Source organism: Chiloscyllium plagiosum, unplaced genomic scaffold (assembly GCF_037043375.1).
Source record: "Chiloscyllium plagiosum isolate Xiang-an unplaced genomic scaffold, Cpla_swu_hap1 HiC_scaffold_6, whole genome shotgun sequence".
NCBI lineage: Eukaryota > Metazoa > Chordata > Chondrichthyes > Orectolobiformes > Hemiscylliidae > Chiloscyllium > Chiloscyllium plagiosum.
Genome location: NW_028270144.1, coordinates 40099838 through 40127243, shown reverse-complemented (window position 1 = coordinate 40127243; position 27406 = coordinate 40099838).

Below are 27406 nucleotides of genomic sequence, written 5' to 3'. Positions count from 1 at the left end.
CAAGGGTTTAGATCTTTCGTTAAGAACAGGCAAGGTGGTAAAAGAAGGGGAGGCATGGCCTTGTTAGTCAACGATAGTAAAATGGTGGCTGAGAGAACTTTTGATGAGGACTCATCTACTGAGGTAGTGTGGGCTGAGGTTAGAAACAGGAGAGGAGAGGTCACACTGATTAGATTAGATTTTTTTTTTAGATTACTTACAGTGTGGAAACAGGCCCTTCGGCCCAACAAGTCCACACCGACCCGCCGAAGCGTAACCCACCCATACCCCTACATTTACCCCTTTACCTAACACTACGGGCAATTTAGCATGGCCAATTCACCTGACTTGCACATCTTTGGACTGTGGGAGGAAACCCACGCAGACACGGGGAGAACGTGCAAACTCCACACAGTCAGTCGCCTGAGTCGGGAATTGAACCCGGGTCTCTGGCGCTGTGAGGTAGCAGTGCTAACCACTGTGCCACCGTGCCGCCCACTCGGAGTTTTTTATAGGCCTCCGCAGAGTTCCAGGGAGGTGGAAGAGAGGATAAGCAAAATGATTCTGGGTAGAAGTGAAAGGAATAGGACGGTCATTATGGGGGACTTTAACTTCCCCAACATTGACTGACCGGAAATGCTATAACTCCAGTATGTCGGAGGGATCAGTTTTTGTCCAATGTGTACAGGAGAGTTTCCTGACACAGTATGTCGAAGGGCTGACAACAGGGGAGGCCACACTGGATCTGGTGCTTGGTAATAAACCAGGCCAGGTGTTTGATTTAGTTGTAGGTGAGTACTTTGGAGAGAGTGACCATAATTCAGTTGCATTTAGTTTAGCGATGGAAAGGGATAGGTACATGCCACAGGTCAAGAGTTATCGATGGGGCAAGGGCAATTATAATGCGATTAGGCAAGAATTAGGATGCATAGAATGAGGTAGCAAAATGCAGAGGATGCAGACAATGGAAATGTGGAGCTGGTTGAAGGAACAGATATTGCGTGTCCTTGATAGGTATGTCCCTGTCAGGCAGGGAGGAGGTGATAAGATAAGGGAACTGTGGTTTACAACAGAAATTTCATCTCTTGTTACGAAGAAGAAGGAGGCTTATGTGTTGATGAGGCAAAATGGTTCAGATGAGGCGATGGAGAGTTACAGATCAGCTAGGAAGGATTTAAAGAGAGAGTTAAGAAGAGCAAAGAGAGGACATGAGTCTTTAGCAAATAGAATAAAGGAGATCCCTAAAGCTTTCTATAGGAATGTGAAGAATAAAAGAATGATTAGGGTAGGAATAGGGCCAATCAAAGACAGAAGTGGGAAGTTGAGTGTGGACCCTGTGGAGATCGGAGAGGTGCTAAACAAATATTTCTCATCGGTTTTCACTCAGGAAAAGGAGAGTATTGTTGAGGAGAAGAATGAGGTACGAGATATTAGACTAGAAAGGATCGAGGTTAGTTACGAACAGGTGTTATCAATCCTAGAAGGGGTGAAAGTAGACAAGTCCCCTCGGCCAGATAGGATTTATCCGAGGATTCTCTGGGAAGCTTGGGACGAGATACAGAGCCTTTGACTTTGATAGTTGAGTCGTCATTGTCTACAGGTTTGGTACTAGAGGACTGGAGGATTGCAAATATTGTGCCCTTGTTCAAGAAGGGCAGTAGAGATGACCCAGGTAACTATAGACCAGTGAACCTTACTTCTGTTGTAGGAAAGATTTTGGAAAGGATTATTAGAGATAAGATTTATAATCATCCAGCAAGCAACAATTTGATTTCAGGTAGTCAACATGGTTTCGTCAAGATCAGGTTGTGTTTCACAAACCTCATTGAGTTTTTTGAGAAGGTGACCAAGTATGTAGATGAGGGTAGGGCAGTTGACATGGTATACATGGACCTCAGTAAAACCTTTGATAAGGTTCCACATGGTAGACTGTTGGAGAAAATGCAGAGGCATGGAATTGAGGGTGATTTAGCAGTTTGGATTAGAAACTGCCTTTCTGAAAGAAGGCAGTGAGTGGTGGTTGATGGATAATATTCAGCCTGGAGTCCAGTTACTAGTGGTGTGTCACAAGGATCCATTTTGGGACCACTGCTGTTTGTCATTTTTATAAATGCCTTAGACGCAGGCATAGATGGATGGATTAGTAAATTTGCAGAAAACACTAAAGTCGGTGGAGTAGTGGACAGTGTACAAGAATGTTACAGGTTGACTTGGATAAACTGCAGAACTGGGCTGAGAGGTGGCAAATGGAGTTCAATGCAGCTAAATGTGAGGTGATGCACTTTGGGAAGAATAACAGGAGAGCAGAGTACTGGGTCGATGGAAAGATTCTTGGTAGTGTGGATGTGCAGAGGGATCTTGGAGTCCATGTACATAAATCCCTGAAAGTTGCCACCCAGGTGGATAGCACTGTTAAGAAGGCATATGGTGTGTTAGGTTTTATTCGTAGAAGAATTGAGTTCCAGAGCTGCAATATCATGCTGCAACTATACAAAACGGTGGTGCGGCCACACTTAGAATATTGTGTATAGTTCTGGTCCCCATATTTCGGGAAGGATGTGGAAACATTGGAAAAGGTGCAGAGGAGATTTACCAGGATGTTGCCTGGTCTGGAGGGAAGGTCTTATGAGGAAAGGCTTGAGAAACTTGAACCTGTTCTCATTGGCACGAAAAGGCTGAGAGGGGATTTGATAGAGGCACACAAGATGATCAGAGGATCAGATAGGGTAGACAGTGAAAGTCTTTTTCCTAGGATGGTGATGTCAGCGTGTACGTGGGGGCATAACTACAAATTGAGGGGTGAAAGATTTAGGACAGATTGTCAGAGGAAGGTTCTTTACGCAGAGAATTGTAAGGGTGTGGAATGCCCTACCTTCTAATATAGTCAACTCAGCCACACTAGGGAGATTTAAACAATCCTTAGATAAGCACATGGATGATTTTGGGATAGTGTAGGGGGATGAGCTGAGAATAGTTCACAGGTCTGTGCAACATCGAGGGCCGAAGGGCCTGTTCTGCGTTGTATTGTTCTATGTTTTATGTTCTATGTTCTAACTAGCTTTTACAGGCTTGTCCTGAATTTTGTCTCATTTTCACCTCATTTTCCACTCTAATCCAGCTCTAAGAAGAACCATCTGTATTAGATTATATAGTGTTTGATAATAAATGAAGGAACTCATTCATATGAACATAGTACACACTAATAGGAAATTCAGAGTCATAGGAATCCCAGAAATTAAAGTAAATTGGTCAGTGGATGAAATATCAAAAACAACAGAAATACAGAAATTAAGAGGAAACAAACCCACAATGAACTTTGCTGTCATAGGAAATAAGCTTGAACTAAAATTTTGTTAGTGTGTTTCAGATCAGGAAAGATGGTACAGACTGAAGACCTCTGTAAGCACACCACCCCCAGTTAAGCTCTGAGTGGGAAGGGTTGGGGAATGAGGGGGAAAGCCAACAGGCCTGGAAAACAATTGTGGCCCTTAAGGAATCATTGAAAGACACGTCTCATCCCACTTCAGCTGAAATTCTACCTATAGCTAACAAGAATCTACTTGTAGGTTGCCATGTGGCTGAATAATTTAAGTTTGCTTGAGGCAGATGAGAAGGGCGGAGGGGCTTCATGCCTGAATTGAGTGTCCTGTCATTGGGTAGTTGAACCCAAGGGATAACCCTCTAGCTCTATCTATTGATCTTCTTCCAACCTCATTGATGAAATCCTCTGTGTTAGCCCCATCCTGTCCACCCTCTTCTTTCCAAGTTTCCACCATGAACTTTCAATGAAGGACTCAGTGCAGTATCAGCAATTGCTACTGTTCTCTCTGGCCAACAAGTCTTGATTTCCACCCTGACTAAGACTCAGTCCAATGGGTGGCCCAACACTATCCAGGTTAATACCTGATGGTTGTAACATTCTGTTGTACCTCTCAGAAATGTTTCATATGATGTTTCCAGCAATTTTCCAGCTAACTGAAGGAACTCAGTTCATTATTTGTGTGAAATTAAATTCTGTTCATTATTTGTGTGAAATGATGGTTTTGAACCCGAGTCTGCACCCTTGAAAAAGCAAATAGGCTGCTTTGTAGCATATTAGTGCAGTTTAGATATACTCTAACCAACAGATAGTAAGCAGCTAATTAAAAAGTCTAAACAGCAAATAATCACATTACCTGTTCACCACTTAATTGGCATAACGTGTTATTATTTAATTGCATACGTGAATCTGTAGAATGCACAAACAGGATACCTTGTAGAAAAAGTAAGTTATCAAATGTTCTACTTCAGTAGTGAAGACCGAGCAAATAATATGAATGAATCGAGACATTCCCTTCATCAGGTCAAGAAGCAACCCATCACTTTTCATAGGCCCTTGGGCTGACAGAGAAAGCTACATTGAAAAATGGTGTGTGTGGTCAGACGTGATAAATCAACTGTAAAAATGTCATTTTAAAAGGTGACAGCTGTTGAAAATCCAAATGTAGCTGTGTAAGGTAATTGTTATGGAGTTGGCACAGTGTCCAGCAAACATTATATTGGGACAGGCAAAAGATGCTGTCCAATTTGAAGAAGAGCTTCAAGGTAAACAACATGATTCACTGTCAATTATGTCTTAATGCTACATATGGACAGTATTGTCAGTTACTTCAAATAACAATATATGGATGTTAACAACAATAAAATTGCATTGGTAGAAGTGTTTATGCAAGCTTATTTTTAGGTGTTAGTGATAATGCACCAATATTTTCACCCATGAGTAATATTAATCTGATGTAGTTAATACCTTACTCTGAAAGAAACATAAAGAGAGGTAAGAAGGATAATTCCAATGTATTATGAGAGATTAAAAAAGCAAAGTTATGTTTAGAGCAGCTAAGATTTTTTTTACTTAATTCCATAGTTATAGATAACGCTAACATCTCACAAACAGTTTTTTCTTCTATTTCTTTCAAATCAAAATGGAAAACTGACAATTGCTGACCTACAGCTTAAACAATCATACCCCTCCAAAAATGAGATGAGAACTCAAGTGTGGAGGTATGATGTCTAAACATCAATGTGGTATCTCAAATGGCACATTTCTCTGCATTTACTCTCTACTGTGACTAAAAGTAGAATTGCCTGAAATCATTAATCTAAAATATGAAGACATAATTTCAGCAATATGTTCTTGGCGCTGGCAATAAGCTTCCAGGCACATGCTCCCCTTCAGTCATAGATGTTCTTGCATTGCAACTGCTGATACCTGTTAAGTTTAAATGCACACATATCACTGTAAAAGATTTTCAGGTTTTAAAAAATAATAAACTAGGTGTGTGGCATTTCGATTTTCAACAGCAATCACTCTTAAATGGCATTTTAACAGTTGATTTGTCACATCCAACCACATACTGTAGCCTCCTCTGTCAGCTAGTTCACAATGATGTTGCATGTCTCCTAACTCTACATGTTTTTGTACAAGCACTCTTTTATCCATATTTCTTTCCATTCTGCCGAGTGCTGTCTCTTTGCCAATTCAACATGAAATTGTTATCCATGCCCTGCCTAGTCAAATCAATACTCTTCCCTCTCTTCTAGAATTCATGTTGGTATTCTCCTTCTCAATTCTTAATGTAAAACTATTGTCTCCCTCTTTCCCAACTAGACTGAAAGACATTTCCCAAACTCTGCTGCTTTGTAAAGCAGGGCCTTCAGTTTTTACCTTCAGCCCAAAATGTTACTTTTTTAAAAAATCCATTCAAGGGGTCACCCTCACAGCCACATTGGAACATTACACACGTCACTCTTCTTTTTAAGAAGGGTGAAAGAGGAAAACCTGAGAACTGCATATCTGTTAGTCTAATATCTGTGGAGGGAAAATTGTTAGCGTCTATGATCAAAGATGGGGTAACTGAATACCATGAAAATTTTCAGGTGATCAGGAAGGGCCCAGCATGGATTCATAACACGTTGGTCATGCCTGACAGACCTCATTGATTTTTTTTTAAGAGGGTGACTAAGATAGTGGAAGGGGTATGTCTATGAATTTAATTAAATGGACTTCCAGAAGGCACTTGATAAAGTCTCACATAAGGGACTGTTAATTAATTGAAGGCAAATTACTGACATGACTGGGAAATTGGTTGAGTGGCTGGCCACATAAATATAGATAATGGGTAGACACTTTACAATGTCAGGATGTGACCATTGGTGTTCCATAATGATCCGTGTTAAGAACTCAATTATTTAGAATAGATTAGATTAGATTGGATTCCCTATAGTGTGGAAACAGGCCCTTTGGCCCAACAGGTCCACACCGACCCTCCGAAGAGTAACCTAGCTAGACCCATTTTCCTCTGACTAATGCACCTAACACTATGGTCAATTGAGCATGGCCAATTTACCTGACCTGTACAACTTTGGATTGTGGGAGGAAACTGGAGCACCCAGAGGAAACTCATGCAGACACGGATAAAATGTGCAAATTCCACACAGATAGTCGTCCGAGGCTGAAATTGAACCCTGGTCCCTGGCACTGTGAGCATTAACTATTATCCAATGACTTGGATAATGGCATAGAAAGTGTTTTATCCAAATTTACGAATGATACAAATTAGGCAGTGTTGGAGACAATGTAAACTATAGTATAAATTACAATGGGATATTGATTGACTAAGTGAATTGGCAAAACTGTGTCAGATGGAGTTCAAGCATGAGATCATCCATTTTGGATTGAAACAGGGTACTTTCTAGATGGTATAAAGTTAAATACAATAGATGTCCAAACACACTTGGAGCGTTCAGCTGCATAGATTCTTAATATGTCAAAAACACGTTCAGAAAAATTATCATGAGAGCTAATGGAGTACTAGCCTTTGTATCTAGACAACTAGAGTACAAGGATGCAGAAGTTGTACAAAAGTCTGGATAGACACTACTTGGAATGCTGTAACCATATCTGGCCACCATACCTTAGGAAGAATATGTTAGCCTTGGAGAGAGTACAATGTTGGTTTAGAATAATGATGCCTCGACTTCAGGGGTTAAGTCATGAGAAGAGATTATGCAATCAGCCCAAGGTTTGTGTATTGGAGCAGCATCAATCAGACTTTCTGGCAAATTGACCTCCTGTGTGTGTACATTTTACAGCTCCCAACATGACCACCATGAAGGCTGTTGCCGAGATCCTATTGCATTATTTGAACTTAGCTCATGACCACATTTTACAAAGGCAACACAACATTCTGGAAGGTCTGGAGCAAAGAGGGATAAGAACATACACCTGGAAGCTATCTCCTCAGCAAAGACTCGCAGTCAAAATCATGGCAGAGGACTGTGTGGCAAGCTCAGAAGACACAGGACAGATTCACTCTGACCTGCGAGATCCATCTTCATGGAAGAGAGCCAGCCCTACATCCAGATAGGAAGGAGATTCCAATGGTCCAGCTCAAATATGTGGATCATTGCAGGTAATACCCTTTCTCCGATGGATAGAACTAAATAAAGAGTGAGAATTTGGGAAATGCTCATATGGCGTTTTTAATAAGGAATGTTTTTTTAATAAAATCACGTTGAACTGCAAACTGAATTTTGTGTCACTTTGTCTGCCTCATCAACAAGAGCACTTAGATAATGCATTTGTAATACATAAAGTGGTTGTAGTTGCCCAAGCATGGACAACTGAGAATTAGGGCCAGACAGTTTTGAAGAGATCTTAGGAAGCATTTCTATATAAAAAGCATTATAAATGTTTGGAACTCTCTTCCATAAATGGCTTTAGATGCTGCACTAGTTGTTGATTTTAAATTTGAGATAGATAAACTTTTATAAAGTAAATGTATTTAATGATGTGGGCTAAAAGCAAGTATATAAAACTAAGCCATAGATCAGCCATGATCTCATTAAATGTTGGAACAGGCTTGAGGAGCTGAATGGCATAGTCTTGTTCCTATGTTCAACTCCACAAAGTTGTGTTTATGTCAAATGATGATTTTTTAAAAATTGAACATTACAAAAACAATTTTTTGAGAACCACAGCCTAATATTGACTTGAGCTCCCTTAAAGTTGGCAACACTATTTCCATTATTGTACATTCCAGTTATGTCTTTTGAAATCTACATATCTTTTTATGTAACACACAAGACCCTATTGTTTGCAGACAGAGATGACCAGTATAGATAGACTGTCTGTTTCCACCATCAATATCGTTAACAGGCCTTCACAGTTCATTGGTCAGAGATCTTTCCCTGATAACTCAACGTCAACTGCCTTACTGCAAACTGAAAGACAGCTTGGCTGTTCATGCAGCATCCAAAGAGCAGGAGAATCAATGTTTCAGGCATAAGCCCTTCATCAAGAATGAGCTTGATCCTGTGCTTTTCCAGCATTCACTTTTGACTCTGATCTCTAGCATCTGCAGTCCTCAATTACTCCCAGCTCGACTGATTATGGCTAACCAATATTAATTGGTGTTTTGTCCATGGCCACACTTCTACCAATCAAACTCCACTTGTCAAGTAATCAGTGCTCTCCTTTCATGTGGTGTCACTGTTATTGGACTTGAGTTGGACTTCATGTGAATTGTCCTGAAAAGCTTTGCAAAATGAATGGCGACGCTATGGAAGTTGATAAAATCATGAGCATGGAAAGGGTTAATAGCCAAGATCTTTTCCCTGGAGTGGGGGAGTCCAGACCTAGAGGGAGAAGAGAAAAGATATAAAAAAAATAAAACGTGACCTCAGGAGTAATTTTTTCACACGGAGGGTGGTGTGCGTATGGAATAAGGTGCCAGAAAAATGGTGGAGGCTGGTACAATTACAAAATTTAAAAGGCATCTGAATGGGTATTTGAACAGGAAGGATTTAGAGGAATATGGGCCAAATGCTGACAAATGGGACTAGATTAATTTAGGATAACTGGTCAAAATGGATGGGTTGGACTGAAGGGTCTGTTTCATTGCTGTACAGCTCGATGACTCTGTGACTCTCTAAAACGTTTTATTTCATCAATATTTTATTCAGGCTTGTTTAAGTATAAGACCATAAGACATAAGAGCAGAAATTAAGCCATTCAGCCCAGAAAGTCTGTTCTGCCATTCAATTATGACTGAAAATTTTCTCATTCCCATTCTCCTATTTTCTCCCTGTAACACTTGATCCCCTTAACAATAAAGAAACTATCTATTTCAGTCTTAAATATACTCAGTGACCTGGCCTCCACAGCCTTCTGTGGTAATGAATTCCATAGATTCACCATTCGCTAGCGAAGAAAATTTCTCCTTATCACCGTTCTAAAAGATCTAAGGCTGGTCTCTCCTACCAATGGAAACATCATCCTGACATCTACTCTATCCAGGCCATTCAGCATTCTGTAAGTTTCAATTAGATACCGCCCCCCCCAACCCCCCACCCCACCAACCTTCTAAACTCCATTGAGTATAAATCCAGAGTCCTCATATGTTAAGCTTTTCATTCCAGGGACCATTCTCATGAACCTCCTCTGAACATGCTCTTGGGCCAGTATGTCCTTTCTGAGATATGGGGCCCAAAACTGTGCACAATATACCAAATGTGATCTGACCAGAGCCTCAGAAGTACATCCCTGTTTTTGTATTCAAGTTCTCTCAAAATAAATGCTAAGATTGCTCTTGCCTTCCTAACTAATGACTCAGCCTGCAAGTTTACTTTGAGAGAATCCTGGACTATAGCTCTCAAGTTTCTACGCACCTAAGACTTCTGAATTTCTTCCCCATTTATAAAATAGTCCATGCCTCTATTCTTCTACTAAAGTGCATGATCTCATATTTTTCCTACATTGTGCTCCATCTCCCATTTCATTGGCCACTCTCCTAACTTTTACAAATCCTTCTACAGCCTCCCCGCCTCCTCAATGCTCCTATCCCTCTACCTATCTTTGTATCATCTGCAAACCTAACCTGAATGCCTTCAGTTCCTTCATCTAGGTCATTAGTGTATAAAGAGGAAAAATTGTGATCCCAATACTGAGCCATGCATAACATGATATCACCAACTGCCATCCTGAGAAGGACTCTTTTACCCACACTCTCTGCTTTTTGCCAGATGGCCAAGCTTCTATCCTTGCGAGCACCTTGCCTCTGACACCATGGGCCCTTATCTTGCCCAGTAGCCTCAGGACAGCACCTTGTTAAAGGCCCTCTTGAAGTCGAGGTTGTTAACATCCTTTGGCTGTCCTTGGTCTAACCTGCTCATTACTTCCTCAAAGAATTCCAGAACATGTGTCAGGCATGACATCCCCTTGATGAAACCATGTTGACTCTTGCCATATTTTATCATACACTTTCATGTATTCAGAAATCTCATCCTTCACAATGGATTCTAGGATCTTACCCATGACTGAGGCTGGCCTAATCAGACTGAAATTTTCCGTCTTTTACCTTACTCACTTTTTAAACAGGTGTGTCACGTTAGCAATTCACTAGTCCTCTCGGACCCTCCCTGATTCTAGCAATTCCTGAAAGATCACCACTAACTCAATAGACAATAGGTGCAGGAGGAGGCCATTCTGCCCTTCGAGTCTGCACCACCATTCAATATGATCATGGCTGATCATCCTTAATCAGTATCCTGTTCCTGCCTTATCTCCATAACCCTTGATTCCACTATCCTCGAGAGCTCTATCCAACTCTTTCTTAAATGAATACAGAGTCTGGGCCTCCACTGCCCTCTAGGGCAGAGCATTCCACACAGCCACCACTCTCTGGGTGAAGAAGTTTCTCCTCATCTCTGTCCTAAATGGTCTACCCCGTATTTTTAAGCTGTGTCCTCTGGTTCACCACCACCCATCAGCGGAAACATGTTTCCTGCCTCCAGAGTGTCCAATCCTTTAACTCCTCTGTTATCCCTTCAGCTATTTCCCTTAGAACTCTGGGATGTAGTCTATCTGGTCCAGGTGATTTATCCACATTCAGGCCATTCAGTTTTTCCAGCACCTTCTCCTTGCTGATGGCCACCACACTCAGATCTCTTGAATTTTTGGGATATTACTCATGTCTTTTACCAAGAAGCCTGACACGAAGTAATTGTTCAGTTCCTCAACCATTTCCTTTTTGGCCCACAACTATCAGTTTTCATTTGCCCAATGTCCACTTTTGCCTCTCTTTTGCCCTTTATATTGAAAGAAACTTCTTAGAGTCTTCCCTTATATTACTGGCTAGCTTACCCTCATATTTAATCATCACCCTCCTTTTTCTTGTTGCCTTCTGGTAGTATTTGTAAGCTTCCCAATCCTTTGGTTTCCCACTGCCCTTCCACATTATATGTTTTTTCTTTTGCTTTTATGCTACCCCTGACTCCCCTGGTCAGCCATGGTTGCCTCATCCTCCCTGTAACATGCTTCTTTTTTCTTGGGATGAATCTCTGCTGTGTCTCCTGAATTACTTCCAGTTAACTTCTTTATTTGGCAAATTCAAGAAAACGTGATTTACTGTTTACTTTATGATCACTGTGTGTAAATGTTTGGGTACTCACTAATGTGCCAAGAACATTCTTTACAAATTTAAAGCCTGTTGTGTGTAAACAATGAGAGAGATATGTGTCGACATTTGATCACTGCTTACCTGGTGGTAACATTATCACAAGTTTGATTATTCTGTTGGTTAGCTCTGTTCCTGTGGTGTCACAACATCACTCCTTGTCATTCCATCTGTGTTTTAAATTGGTTAACAGTTCATGTTGATTGTTGCATGAACAGTGTATTGTGATATCAAGCTTCCTGCATGATTGACCACCATGTTTTAATAGGATTTTTAAGATGGTTGTTGGATAGACCTATTTGGTTAGTCTGTGGACCCCTTCATTGTTCTTAACAGCATAATTATTTGGTTTAAAAACACTGAGATCTAGAAAACAACCTGAAAAGCATTGGAACAACATAAACTTTGGAGGTTTGTGGTGGAAATTTTGTTGTCATCTTCTAGTGTTTTACAATGCTATTAGGACCTTATCTGAAACAGGACAGTTATTCAGGCTTATCTTTATAGTTTCACTAAGCTGAATCTATCTCTGAGCATTTAGTAGTCACTATCTTGGCTGGACTTAAGTAATTGCCTGTTTGCAAATGATGGTGCTATTTAGTTCTTTTGATTTTTTTTCCCTGAGTTCACTGAAACTCTACCCACAAGACAGTGATTTAAAAGTGAATTTGTATTGTAAATATCCAAAAAAAAGTTAAAAGAAAATATTCTTTTCAGTATCTGTTAAGGGCTATTTCTATGTTGATTTATTCTTCCCAGCCAAGTCCCCCATTCTTTAACCTCTGACAAGTGCAAAATTGTTTTTTGTTTGGTGTAACAAATGTTCTGAAATATTGGCCTACCAGCCTCAAATTGTTAACTCTCTCTCCATAGATCCAAGCAGACCTGGTGATTATTCCCAGCATTCTCTATGCATGCTTTAACCTCCCTCTGACCTGTAGAAGGCACAGTAAACAGTGAAGTCTCTCATGTCTATGAGTTCAATTTAGTTGGTTTTTCTGGAGTCAGGTGTTAAATTTCTGTTCCTGCTTAAACAGATATGTGTTTTATATTTGAAGATAATAAATATAAATGGAGTCAAGTGGGAGTAATGGATATATATTTCTAAAATATGTCAGCATTTTAAGAGGCATCAACACAAAGTTACATGTTCCTCATATCACAGCACTAACCTTTGTACACAGACTTCCTTGCTGTATATGTGCAAGGTGATATGTAGCTACTATATTGATAGGAAAAAGGGCATCATCTGTGCTTTGTGAATCTACTAGTTAGGAGCAGATCCTGTGCCTCTATCCTTAATCTTGATTTCACATGCCATCTTTATAGTTCCTGCTGTCTTCAACTTATAAAATGCAAACAGAATTGATCCATGGCACAGTGTTCCCAAGATACTGTTCCTTTAGACAGGAGGGATGTTTTTAAGAGCTGAATCCTTGACTTTCAAGGTCCTTCTACTTGAAACATGAACAGCAATGGTGCAGTGCTAAATTACAGATACAACCAAAGCATCATACCAGGAATCCAATTTCATAAAATTGCCCCAGTCAAACTATCGCATCTTCTGCAGGTACATTAACATTGTGCATAAATTAAATAATTCAACATACTGCTGAAAAGAAATAAATTTGCAAATAAGTTTACATATTGAACTATAACTTCTGCTTCAAATGCAGTTAAAAAATAAAAACCCATCGGCATCAAATTTGCATAGCAGCAAATTCAGGAATGTACTACTGATGGGAATAAGGACCCTTCAACAGCATCGTTAAAGAATGCATTCACTACCAACAGATTAGGTCCTGGATTTTTTTCCCACATTCTACACTATTCATTAATTTCAGAGTACCGTTGAACTATTTTATCACATCTCCATCGCATTCTCATGAAGATATTTCATTGTTATTGAATTGCTTTTTGCCTGCTTACAAAGCTGTCCTGCTGTAGTCATGAGTGGTCTACAATAGCTGACTTTTAGTTTGGGGGATGAACTGGCAGAAAACAACAAAAAAGTACGGAGGTATATGACATGGGGACAAAAGATACAGCATGGAAATAGATCCTTCAGTCCAAGACATCTGCACTGGCCAGACATCCCAAACTGACCTAGTCCCATTTGCCAGCATTTAGCCCATATCCCTCTAAACCCTTCCTATTCATGTCTCCATCCAGATGCCTTTTAAATGTTATTATTCGACCAGCCTCCACCACTTCCTCTGGCTGGTTAATCCATACATGCTTCACCCTCTGTGTGAAACAGTTGCCCCTCAGGACTTTTATAAATTCAACATAAATAAATCTTTCTGCTCTCCCTCTGGTTTCGGATTCCCTACACTAGGAAAAAGACCTTGGGCTATTCACCTTATCCATGCCCCTTATGATATTATAAACCTCTAATGTTGGAGCTCTACTTGCAGGCAGAGGTTTTCTTTCTTGCAAAATCTGAAGTAGTCAATTGTGGGATATGGTGGAATATAGATCTGGCTATGAGCTTCAGCTCTGCATAGCTAATCCTCCTGTCTGTGGAATTATAGTATTAATGACATAGACAGCTTTCGTGGACCCTTCATGTGGACACACTGGTTACAAAGGCCCACAACGTCTTTTCTTCCTCAGGCAGCTGAGGAAATTTGGCATGATGGCGAATATCCTTGCCAATTCTTATAGGTATGCCATCGAGAGCATTCTGTCCGGATGTATCACTACCTGGTATGGCAACGAACCATTCAAGATTGGAGATGGCTACAGAGAGTGGTGAACTTGGCCCGGACAATCAGAAAGGCCAAGTTCCCATCTATAGAATTGATCTACCAGGCCCGCTGACAAGGAAAGCCCGACGAGAGTCGGGCGTCCATTTTGAACAGAGCTGTGAGAAGGCAGAGCAGAGGGAAATGAGGGCTTCCAAGTAGGTCAGTTTTTCTCACTTAAAAAGGGACTCATCTCGAGAGTTGGGCCTCCATTTAAAACAGAGTGGCGAGGAGAGAGGGCGGAGAGAAACGAGGGCTGCCATGAAATTTTTTAAGTGGTTGAGATCTAAATCTGAGACCTTACACAGTAGGGCCTCCCCTCCCATCCACCTCCTCTAACCTTACTAAGAGTCTGTAAACTCGTTAAGTTTTCAGGTTTTCTCATTTACTTTTTCTTTTCTTCTCTTCCTTGTTTAGTCCTGTGTGGGCTTTCACATTAACGAGGTATAGCTGATGGGGCAGTTGCATGTTCCTCCTGCAGAATGTGGCAGGTGAGAGACACGACACGTCTCTGCCGACCACGTTTGCGGGAAGTGCACCCAACTCCAGCTCCTCAAAAACCGAGTTAGGGAACTGAAGCTGTAGCTGGATGAACAGCAGATCATCTGGTAGGCTGAGAGAGAAATGGAGAGGATGTACAGGGAGGTGGTCACTCCTCAGACACAGGATAAGGACAGCTGGGGGAGGAAAGGGGACCAACAGATAGAGCAAGGATCCCCTGTTGCCGTTCCCCTCAGCAATAAGTCTACCATTTTGCATACTGCTGGTGGGGATGGCCTACCAGGGGAAAGCTATAGTTGTCAGGTGTCTGGCACTGAGCCTGGCACTGCAGCTCAGAAGGGAAGGGGGCAGAAAAGAAAAATGCTAGTGGTAGGGGACTCAATGGTTAGACAGTTTGACAGGAGATTTTGTGGTCAGGAATGGGACTCCCGGAAGGTATGTTGCCTCCCCGGTGCCAGGGTCTGGGATGTTGCTGATCGGGTTTACAGGATTCTGAGAGGGGAGGGTGAGCAGCCAGATATCGTAGTACATATTGGCACCAATGATATAGCCAGGAAAGGGATTGAGGATCTGAAAGGTGACTACAGAGAGCTGGGTTGAAAGCGGAAGAGTAGGATGAGTAGAGTAGTGATCTCAGGTTTGCTACCGGTGCCATGAGACAGTGAGGTGAGGAACAGTCAGCGAATGCAGCTTAACACGTGGCTACGAGGCTGGTGCAGGAGGAAGGGCTTCAGATACCTAGACCATTGGGATGCTTTCTGGGGAAGGTGGGACCTGTACATAAAGGACGGGATGCACCTGAATTGGAGGGGTACAAATATCCTGGGTGGGAGATTTGTTTGTGCGGTTCGGGAGGGTTCAAACTAGTTTGACAAGGGGTTGGGAACCAGAGCTACATCTCTGAGAAGGTTGTAGTTGTAGATGGTGCAGTGACATGATGTAATGAATCTATCAGGAGGGTTTTTCATGCGATGAAACAAAGTGATTGGTTAAAGTGTGTCTGCTTTAATGCAAGGAGTGTCAGGAATAAGAGTGATGAACTTAAAGCATGGATCAGTACTTTGGGCTATGATGTTGTGGCCATAACGGAGATGTGGGTTTCACAGGGGAAGGGATGGTTGCTTGATGTTCCAGGGTTTAGAACGTTTAAGAAGAACTGGGAGAGTGGAAAAAGAGCTGAAAATGTGTTGCTGGAAAAGCGCAGCAGGTCAGGCAGCATCCAGGGAACAGGAGAATCAACGTTTCGGGCATAAGCCCTTCTTCAGCAGCAGGTCTGTGAGAGTGTTGTCCTGAGCTGGGGTAGGTCGAGTTGCAGGGAATGTAGGTAGCGGCGCATGGCTGCAAGCGTGGAACGGAGGATCCGGAGGGAGGTCTGTTGCTGGAGGCTTCAGATTTGTTATAGGTACTGGTTGTCCTGGTTGGGTCCAAGTTTTGTTGGTCGGAACGTAGTCCGGAGTCCGTGCGGGATCAGTCGGTTCCGTAGGCAGGTGCTGAGGAAGGAGATATGGCTGTGGTAGCGAGTCTGTTTGAGAATGTGGCTGAAGAGCTTCTGTGCAGAGGAGATGACCTGGGGGGTGCAGTGAGAGAGGGACTCATTGAAATCTTTGTAGAGGGAGGAAGAGAGCTTCTTCAAGGAAGGCATCCTTGTAAGAGGATTCGCAGTAGGTTGAAATCTTTGAGGAGAAAGTGAGGTCTGCAGATGCTGGAGATCAGAGCTGAAAATGTGTTGCTGGAAAAGCACAGCAGATCAGGCAGCATCCAGGGAATAGGAGAATCGACGTTTCGGGCATAAGCCCTGAAGAAGGGCTTATGCCCGAAACGTCGATTCTCCTGTTCCCTGGATGCTGCCTGACCTGCTGCGCTTTTCCAGCAACACATTTTCAGCTCTGATCTCCAGCATCCGCAGACCTCACTTTCTCCTCAGGGTGGAAAAAGAGGAGGGGATGTAGCATTGCTAATCAGAGAGTGCATCACAGCTACAGAAATGAAGGTTGTTGAGGAAGGTTTGTCTACGGAGTCAGTATGGGTGGAAGTTAGGAGCAGCAAGGGAGCAGCCACCTCATTGGGGGTTTTCTACAGAAGAATTCATAGGCCGGCAGATTTTGGGAACATGCAGATGTAGCAGGGTTGCTGTTATGGGTGACTTCAACTTTCCCAGTACTGATTGGAACCTCCTTAGTGCAGATGGTTTGGATGGAGCCATTTTTATCAGCTTCTGGAGGGTTTCCTTACTCAGTATGTAGACAGGCCAACAAGGGGAGAGCACATTTTGTATTTGGCGCTCGGCAATGAGCCAGGGCAGGTGTCAGATCTCATGGTGGGAAAACATTTTGGTGACAGTGACCACAAATGCCTCCCATTTACCATAGGTTTAGAGAGGGAAAGGAGCAGTTACCAAGGGAAGATATTTAATTGGGGAAAAGGAAATTATGTCGTTATCAGACAGGAGTTGGGAAGTACAGGTTGGGAGCAATTGTTCCACAGAAAGGGCACAATATGGCGTCTGTTTAAGGAACAGTTGTTGCGAGTGATGCACAAATTTGTTCCTCTAAGACAGGCAAGAAGGAGTAAGATTAAGGAGCCTTGGATAATGAGAACAGAAAGAGCTTCTCGTCGAAAGGAAGAAAGAAGCTTACGTAAGGTGGAGGAAGCAAGGATCTGGCACAACTTTAGAGAATTACAGGCTTACTAAAAAGGAGCTCAGAAATGGACTGAGGAGAGCCAGGAGGGGGCACGAAAAAGGCTTGGCAGGAAGGGTTAGGGAGAAACCAAAGGCATTTTACTGTGACATGAGGAATAAGAGAATGATCAGGGAGAAGGTAGGGCTGGTCAGGGATAATGCAGGGAACCTGTGCTTAGGGTCTGAGCAGATAAGGGAAGCTCTAAATAGGTTTTTTGCTTTGGTTTTCACTAAGGAAAGGGACCTTGTTATGAATAAGAACTTTGAGGAGCTGGGAAACAGGCTTGAACAGATCAAGATTGATGAAGTTGATGTGCTGGAAATTTTGGCAAACATTAAGATTGATAAGTCCCCAGGGCCAGACCAGATTTATCCTAGGCTGCTCCGGGAAGATCTTCGCTTCCTCACTCTCCATGGGAGTCGTACAGAGGATTGGAAGGAGGCGAATGTTGTTCCTCTTTTCAAGAAGAGGAATAGGGAAATCCCTGGCAATTACAGACCAGTCAGTCTTGCGTCTGTGGTCAGAAAGGTTTTGGAAAGAATTCTGAGGGATAGGATTTATGACTATTTGGAAAAGCATAACGTGATTAAAGGCAGTCAGCATGGCTTTATAAGGGGCAGGTCATGCCTCACAAATCTTATTGAGTTCTTTGAAGAGGTTATGAGACAGGTCAACTAACGTTGAGCAGTGGATGTGGTGTATATGGCTTTCAGCAAGGCATTTGATAGGTTCCCCATTGTAGGCACATTCATAAAGTCAGGTGGTATGGTATACAGGGAAATTTGGCTATCTGAATTCAGAATTGGTTGGCTGACAGAAGGCAGAGAGTGATTGTAGATGGGAAGTATTCTGCCTGGAAGTCAGTGGCAAAAGTGAGTACTGCAGATGCTGGAGATCAGAGTCAAGATGAAAGTGGTGATGGAAGAGCACAACAGGTCAGGCAGCATCCGAGGACCTGGAAAATCGACGTTTTGGGCAAAAGCCCTTCATCAAGAATAAAGCAGGGAGCCTCCAGGGTAGAGAGATAAATGGGGGGGAGGGAGGGAGGAGGGCATAGGACTGGGGAGAAGGTGCTACAGTACAATAGGTGGATAGAGGTGGGGATGAAGGTGATAGGGTGGAGTGGATAGGTGGGAAGGAAGACTGGCAGGTAGGACAGGTCATGAAGATGGTGCTGAACTGGCAGGTTGGAACTGGGATAAGGTGGGGGGAGGGGAAATGAGAATAGTGGTGAAGTCCACATTGATGCCCTGAGGTTGAAGTGTTCCGAGGCAGAAGATGAAGCGTTCTTCCTCCAGGCATCGGGTGATGAGGGAGTGGCAGTGGAGGAGACCCAGGATTTGCATGTCTTTGGGAGAGTGGGAGGGAGAGTTGAAATGTTTGGCCACGGGGCAGTGGGATTGATCAGTGCGGGTGTCCCGGAGTGTTTAGTGGTGTCCTGCAGGGCTCTGTTCTTGGTCCTCTGCTCTTTGTAGTCTTTATAAATGACTTGGATGAGGAGTTTGAGGGGTGGGTTAGTAAATTTGCCAATGACACAAAGGTTGGAGGTGCCATTGATAGTATCGCGGGCTATTACAGGCTGCAGCACGACATAGACAGGATGCAGAGCTGAGCTGACAAATGGCAGATGGAGTTCAACCTGGATAAATGTGAAGGGATGCATTTTGGAAGGTTGAACTTGAATGCTGAATATAGGGTTAAAGACAGGGTTCTTGGCAGTGTGGAGGCACAGAGAGATCTTCGTGTTTAAGTGCATAGATCCCTCAAAGTTGCCACCCAAGTGGATAGGGTTGTTAAGGAATCATATGGGCGGCACAGTGGCACAGTGGTTAGCACTGTTGCCTCACAGCACCAGAGACCCGGGTTCAATTCCCGCCTCAGGCGACTGACTGTGTGGAGTTTGCACGTTCTCCCCGTGTCTGCGCGGGTTTCCTCCGGGTGCTCCGGTTTCCTCCCACAGTCCAAAGATGTGCAGGGTCAGGTGAATTGGCAATACTAAATTGCCCGTAGTGTTAGGTAAGGGGTAAATGTAGGGGTATGGGTGGGTTCGCTTCGGCGGGTCGGTGTGGACTTGTTGGGCCGAAGGGCCTGTTTCCACACTGTAATGTAATCTGTAATCTAATCTATATGGTGTTTTGGCTTTCATTAACAGGGGGATCAAGTTTAAGAGCTGCAAAGTTTTACTGCAGCTCTACAAGACCCTGGTGAGACCACACTTGGAATATTGTGTCCAGTTCTGGTCGCCCTATTATATGAAAGATATCAACTCTTCGGAGAGGGTGCAAAGAAGGTTTACCAGGATGCTGCCTGGACTGGAGGGATTGTCTTATGAAGAGAGGTTGACTAAGCTCAAACTTTTCTTGCTGGAGAGAAGGAGGAAGAGAGATGACCTGATCAAGGTATACAAGGTAATGAGAGGTGTGGATAGAGTCAATAGCCAGAGACTTGTCCCCAGGGCAGGATTGACTGGCACGATGGGTCATAAAGTTAAGATATTGGGAAGAAGATTTGAGGAGATGTCAGAGGTAGGTTCTTTATGCAGAGAGTTGTAAATGTATGGAATGCGTTGCCAGCGGTGGTAGTGGATGCAGGGTCATTCGGGACACTTAAGCGACTGCTAGAAATGGATAGCAGTGAATTGAGGGGTACATAGGTTAGGTTGTTTTATTTTAGATTAGGAATAGTCCTGAGCACAACGTCATGGAACGAAGCGGAGATAAATCCCCTTTATCTCTCCACCCTGGAGGCTCCCTGCCTCCATTCCTAATGAAGGGCTTTTGCCCGAAACATCGATTTTTGTGCTCCTCGGATGCTGCCAGACCTGCTGTGCTTTTCCAGTCCCACTCTAATCTAGACTCTGGTTTTCAGCATCTGCAGTCCTCACTTTTGCCTATCATGGAATGAAGGGCCTGTTTTGTGCTGTACTTTTCGATGTTCTATGTTCTATGAAAGACCGCTAGCATTCTCCAAGACCTATCCCACCCTGGCTATGCTTTTCTACAACCTCTGTACATCGGGCGAATATACAGAAGTCTGAACACACGCACCACCTGGTTTCAAAACAGTTTCTACCATACTATTGTTAGAATACTGAATGGATTACAAACTCTTAACATTCGCCTGTACCTGTGTTTCTGTTTTTGCCGCTGATTACCTATTATTTGCTTATCTATGCTATTTAACTCTGTGATCTGTCTGTATTGCTTGCAAGACAAAGCTTTTCACTGTGCCTCAGTACGTGACAATAAATTAAATTTAATATGTGACATCACTGACACTCCTAATTAAAGTCCTCTACACATAATCACAATATAACTGCATGGAATATGTTATTACATATTGATAAGCATTAGCCAGCGTCATTTCATTTCCTATGTTACTATTTTTTTCCTTAGACTTTGAAACAAGGGTCTCCACAATCCAAGTTTGGAACTAAATTGAGATCTCTCATTCATTCATAGTTTATGACATCATATAGATATGACATTGATCAGAGTACAAGCAGGCTATTATTAAAGAGCAGGTTGTAGCCCAACACTGGATTCTATTGAACTAATTACATCATCTCCTGAAGCTCATGTTCTGTCTCGATCAATGCACCTTCATCTTTCACAAATCTTTGTGTAATCGTTCACACTAATACAGATCAGAGAATTGATTGTACTGCATCAGACTCAGCTGCAGAACAGAAGATTATGGCATCTCAATTATATATTTAAGTCTGATAGAGGATATACAGAGCTGCCAGCAATCATATAAAGAAGGAAAGACAGTAATAAAAAAAAAGGTTGTGCTTATCGAGTGGAGAATGTTGGAGAATAATGGAAACAAAGATGGAATGTAACAAAACCGAGTGTAAAGCTGAGTGTTGATGTGTAATGGAGGTTACCAAGGAGTGGAGTAAGCTAGTCCTTTCCTTTTAAAACTTCGGCAGTTTCAAAGAGGTTACGAATGAAAAACTGCAAAACATGAGACTGAGAACCTATGGGATTTAACTCTCTGAACTATTCCTGACAGAAATCACATTTAGGCAACATAAAAAAAGCCCTCATGTGAAACAGGCAATTGATTTCTTGGTGAATGTGTTGCTCATTTATCTTATCTTTTAAAGCCCAGGAATTTTATAGATTATTTCTAAGGATTCACTGGTATTAATAATAGTTATGAGTAGTAAAAAAATCCTCATTGAGAATAGTAGAGTCTATTAATAAAAATAAATTAGGGCCCACTAAATATGATAGGATAGATGATGTGTTGGAGCTGCAGGATGAGAGTCCTGCTGAACACCAGTATGATCCAAGGCCAACATATCTCTGGAGTAAGTGTGTGCAAGTAGAGGCATTTTGGCTTACGCCTTTTGGGCTGGAGGATGAACTGCTGGTGCTGCAATGTATCAGGGTGGGGGGGTGAGGAACTTACCTGGAAATCTTTTTCTAGAAGGCAGTCACACTCTTTAAAATAGGATTGTTTGATTTAGTCATTGGTCAAGGATAAGATTTTTTGAAAATTTGTTTGCAGTAGTTTGGTTTCCAGTCTTGACCAGTAAAAGCACTGAGAACCTATACATTTGTATGTGGCAGCAGTAATGGTTGAACACTTTACTGAGATCCCAACTAACTTTAATAGAGGTGGAAAAAATTAAAAGTGGTTAACGTGGCATAACAAACTTGAAAAATTGTCCACAGAAATAATTGGATCAACAAATCAATACTTAAGCCTGACAATAAACTAGAGGTGGGCAGAATCAAAGAGAAAGTCTTATGCTTTCTCAAGCTATGCCATGCAAAGAGCCTAGACCAAGCCATGTAAGAGGAAGGTTGACCCCACTGCTTCTGTTCGTATTGCACCACCTTGTGGAGAGTCTCTGCATCCATCAGGTTAATGTGCTGCTGTACATGATCAGCAGCAGTATCAACACTGTTTTGATTAAACAGTGAATCAACGGTGAAATAACCAAATATGTAGTTGTTAAAACCTTTGATTTTTATTTCAATTTCCAGCAAAGCTTTGTGATAGATGAGATGAAATTCATCAGTGGAGATTGGAGCACAGAGAATATAGGTACCTTTATAAAGACCTGTTTTACATTATGATTGTCAATGTCAAACATTGAAAGATGAGCTTTTAATGAGTGTGTTAAATTAAACTTGATCAGTATATGTGTAATCCAAAGAGTATATTATGTTGTCCAAATCACAAGCAAATCCAACTTTTTAATCCAAGGGCACAGGGATCAGTTTCCTTGGCCCAGATGACCACTTTCAACTTGGTCCTGTTGTCAATCAACGGGTATCAATGTGCAAGCAAGAAAACAGAACCAGAGAAAAGAAGACACAGACCTCACCATTGCTTTGTGTCTGCTTTGTGGTAAAAAAGTGCCTCACGATGACCAAACCTGACCAAACCGAAGGCAATTATGCATGACATCGGGGGGGGGCGGGGGGGGGGCAAATTAGAATTACAGTGAGACAAATAATTAAATTAGCAGTGGTCTGACAGGAGGATGATACTGATAAACAAAATACATTCTTCTTCGGACAGGTGATAGGTTCGTAGAAGGATTTCTGATATTTAGATGTCATTGTTAATTTTAAATTGAACATAAGAGTTGCAGTGTCTATTATTTCTGAAAATAAACTGTGGCTAGAGCTTGATTTTTTTCAAATAATCATTCATTCACCTCTATGATGCAGGAGATATTCCACTCAGGCTGCAAGGACAAATGTGTGCTACATTTCAATATAAGGAGCAAAAGTTGACCAATACTCTGTTTGTCATTCATAATCTGCATTGTCCTTTATTGAGCAGAGAACATTGTGTAGTTCTGAATATTCTGTATTTGGTAATTGTGAAAGAAATTCAAATTAACTCAATATGCTGAAATCCGTCTTCATTGAAGAAGCTCCATCCCTAAGACCATGTGTAATATCATTGATCTTTCATTTCTCTTTGAGAAGAGGCTAGAAGAAGTAGGATAGAGGTGTATTATTGATGCAAATAACAAACTGCAAGAGGACCATAACTGGACCTAACTTGCTCTTTTAGGAAAGAATGGGAAAAAGTAATGATCGAAGTAACATTCATATTGGTGATTTTTCAGAGGAAGAGACCCTGAACTTTGTTTCTTAATACAGAGAGAGAGATGCAGGCACAGAACAGTAAATATATCAAGAACAAAAAAAAGGTCCAAGTTCCAACTGGTATAAAATTACAACTAACGGGCACCATAAAGCTTAGCAGTTGCTTTGATTCAACATATTTTAAATGACTGTCTTGACCATCTAAAACATGCTCCTCATAGTTTCTGACAAATTAACTGAGAGGAGGCAGTACTTTTACCTTAAACAATTGTTAATTTTTAATGGAAAGGACCTGATGCCCATTTAAGACAGCAAGGAGATTTTATCAGGATATTGCTCAAAGTAATAAACTCAATGGATGTATTTCAAATGCCTGTGCAATATGGATTACAAAGGAACCTCAATTATCCAGCATTCGATTATCCGAATAATGGATTATCTGCCAAGATTGCAAGGTCTCAGTACTTGGCTAAACTGTTATCCAGCATTCGATTATCGAGAATTCGATTAACCAAATGAAATACTCCCCTCCTTAGCCCTTCAGATAATCGATGTTCCTCTGCATAGGGTTTGCTAAAGTGGACATTGTTCTTTGGGAAAATGTCAGCATCTAATAAAAGGATGTAACAGCAGAAAATTTAGAAATACATCATGTGATCAGGCAGATTCATGGCTTCATGAATTAGAAATCATGCCTGGATATTTGAAGGGGAACTATTAGGTATAATATATTTGGATTTCCAAAAGACATTAATAAGGCATCACACGTATCCTGCACAGTAAGATAAGAGCCATGGTTTTGGATGTAATATATTAGCATGGAGTTGAGATAAAGGAAGTTTTTTTGCAATGCCAGCCTGCAATTAACAAAGTGCCACGGGATTAGTACTGGAGGTATAATTATTTGGATTATACATGAATGATTTCAAAGTGAACTTTCTATTATGTTTGGAGATGAAACAAAAATATGTGAAAATGCAAGTAATGAGGGTGATATAAAGTATCAACAAAGGGATATTGAAAGGTTAAATGAATAGACAAAAACTTTGCAGTTGGAATCATATGGAAAAATGTAAGGTTATGCACTTTGACAGAAAGAATAGAGGAATTGAACTGTTTAAATGGAGAAGGACTGCAAATATTGCAAAATAGAGGATTTGGCAGAAATGGAATAAGAAAAAAAGAAGTCTTGCTAAAACCATGCAAGGCACTTTTCAGACTGCACCTGAAATAATACAAATTTTTCATCACCTTATCGAAGTAAAGCAAAAATATACTGGATTTGGAGGTAGTCCAGAGAGGTTTTTCTAGGCTGATACTTGTTATAGAGGAATTTTATTAAGAGGACTAAATAAACACTGAAAGAACTGAGGATATTGTGAATCATAAACAAAAACAGAAGTTGCTGGAAAAGCTCAACAGATCTGGCAGCATCTGTGAAGAAAAATCAAAGTTAACATTTCGGTCCAGCGACCATTCCTCAGAACAGGTCATTGGACCCAAAATGTAAACTCTGATTTCTCTTCAAAGATGCTGACAGACCATTTGAGCTTTTCCAGCAACTTCTGTTCTAATTTTTAGGTAGGTTGGGCTTGTACTCACTGCTGTTTAGAGGAATAAGAGAAGACTTTATTGAAATTTATAGGATTCTTGGGGGGGGGGGGGGGGGGGGGGGGTTGTTTCCCCTTTTAGGAAAGCCTAGGACCAGAGTTTAAGGTGCAGATAAGGAGAAATTGTTTCTTTCTGAGGGTGGGATCTGTGGAATTCTTAACTGCAGAGACATGTTGTAGTTGAGTCATTTGCATAAAAAAGATTGCGATAAACGGCTTTTTAATCAATATGGAAATCAAGGGTTATGAGGAAAAGGTAGAACATCGGAGTTGAGAGTTATCAGATTAGCTGTCATCTCATTCAAGCATGAAGCAGACTTGACGGACCAAATGGCCTACTTCAGCTCCTTTTGGATAATTATTCTACTCATTCATTCCTGTAAAACAGTTTTTTGTCACTGCTTTTGTTTAATGTAAGATCGATGTCATGGCAATATCTATTTGCTTGATTTACATAGGTTAAGTAAGGCATTGTTGTGCTGTTTCCAAGGTCTCTGGTCCTGCATAATATTGGAAAACCTTTTTTAGTTAATAGTCCAAGGAAAATTAGGGTAATAAGTTTGATGTTTTGTCACAGCATAACCTGCAGGAAATTGTAGGTCCACAATTAAAAAAATATCGTGAAATTATTGACTCTATTACTTTTTGTGTTTAGAATGGTTTCATATCTCCTCAAACAATGTAGAAATGTAAACCTTTCTGAACAAACAATCAGCTTTGGAATGGATGATTATCATTTCCTGCCAATTTCAGCTGATTTCCAAAACTCAACATCATCAGCACAGCCAGAGTGCAAGGCACTCCAAATACGCAAGTGATAATTGGACAGATGTATTGTTATTAGGGGAAAGGGAGCAGGGAGCTCTTTATCTGAAGAATTCATGGCTCTGAAAATTATTGAAGCAATTTCTTTTCAGTTTTAAAAGTTTTTCTGAATGCAATCTGTTAATTTTCCCTGTAACAGGTTTTATAAATCTTAATCATTGAAAACTTGAACCTTTTGCAAAGCTGTCTTCAAAAACTTTTTTTTTGCTATCACAAAGGACTAACTGCTTCTTAACTTAATAGATTCAGTTTGATCATAGATGGGTGTATGTTACACAAAGGCCAATTCAGAAATGTTGGGAAAATTCAGTATGTCAGTGAGTCAGCCATAAACAGTTTATGTTATGTCAAACAGCTGGGTACAGCAAAGGTTATGTTAAAAACTGCGTGTTGTCATGGAGTACTATTCAAAGATGTGGGTTGTAAAGAAAAAGCTATACAGCAGTAATTAGATACTGAGGTCAGTTAAAAATCACACAACACCAGGTTATAGTCCAACAGGTTTATTTGGAAGCACTAGCTTTCGGAGCACCTCATTTTCATCAGGTGGTTGTGGAGGTTAAGATCAAGCTCACAGAATTTAGAAACAATGGGGTAAAGTATCATGGAGATGTGATACAGTAAACAATTTTAGATTAAAACTTTCATCTTTTAGAATGGGATATGCTCATTTTTGTTCTTTGATATGTAAATCCCAGAACTTCTTTTAAATTGCATTATCAAGATAGCACAGGTTTTTAAACAACAGTCTATCTGTGTCCCAATGCTATGTCAGACTAACAAGCCCTCTGTATAGTTCTACAGAGTTTTACATGGATTCATGCAGTGAAATAAAATGTAATTCTGCAAAAACAAATTTAGCGAGGAGCTGTGTTTACAATGCCTCCATTTTAGAAAGGAGAAAGTGAGGGCTGCAGATGCTGGAGATCAGAGCTGAAAATGTGTTGCTGGAAAAGCGCAGCAGGTCAGGCAGCATCCAAAGAACAGGAGAATCGACGTTTCGGGTATAAGCCCTTCTTCAGGAATGAGGAAAGTGTGTCCAGCAGGCTAAGATAAAAGGTAGGGAGGAGGGACTTGGGGGAGGGGTGTTAGAAATGCTATAGGTGGAGGGATGTCAAGGTGAGGATGATAGGCCGGAGTGGGGTGGGGGCGGAGAGATCAGGAAGAAGATTGCAGGTTAGGAAGGCGGTGCTGAGTTCCAGGGATTTAACTGAGACAAGGTGGGGGGAGGGGAAATGAGGAAACTGGAGAAATCTGAGTTCATCCCTTGTGGTTGGAGGGTTCCTAGGCGGAAGATGAGGCGCTCTTCCTCCAACCGTCGTGTTGCCATGATCTGGCGATGGAGGAGTCCAAGGACCTGCATGTCCTTGGTGGAGTGGGAGGGGGAGTTGAAGTGTTGAGCCACGGGGTGGTTGGGTTGGTTGGTCCGGGTGTCCCAGAGGTGTTCTCTGAAACGTTCCCCAAGTAGGCGGCCTGTCTCCCCAATAT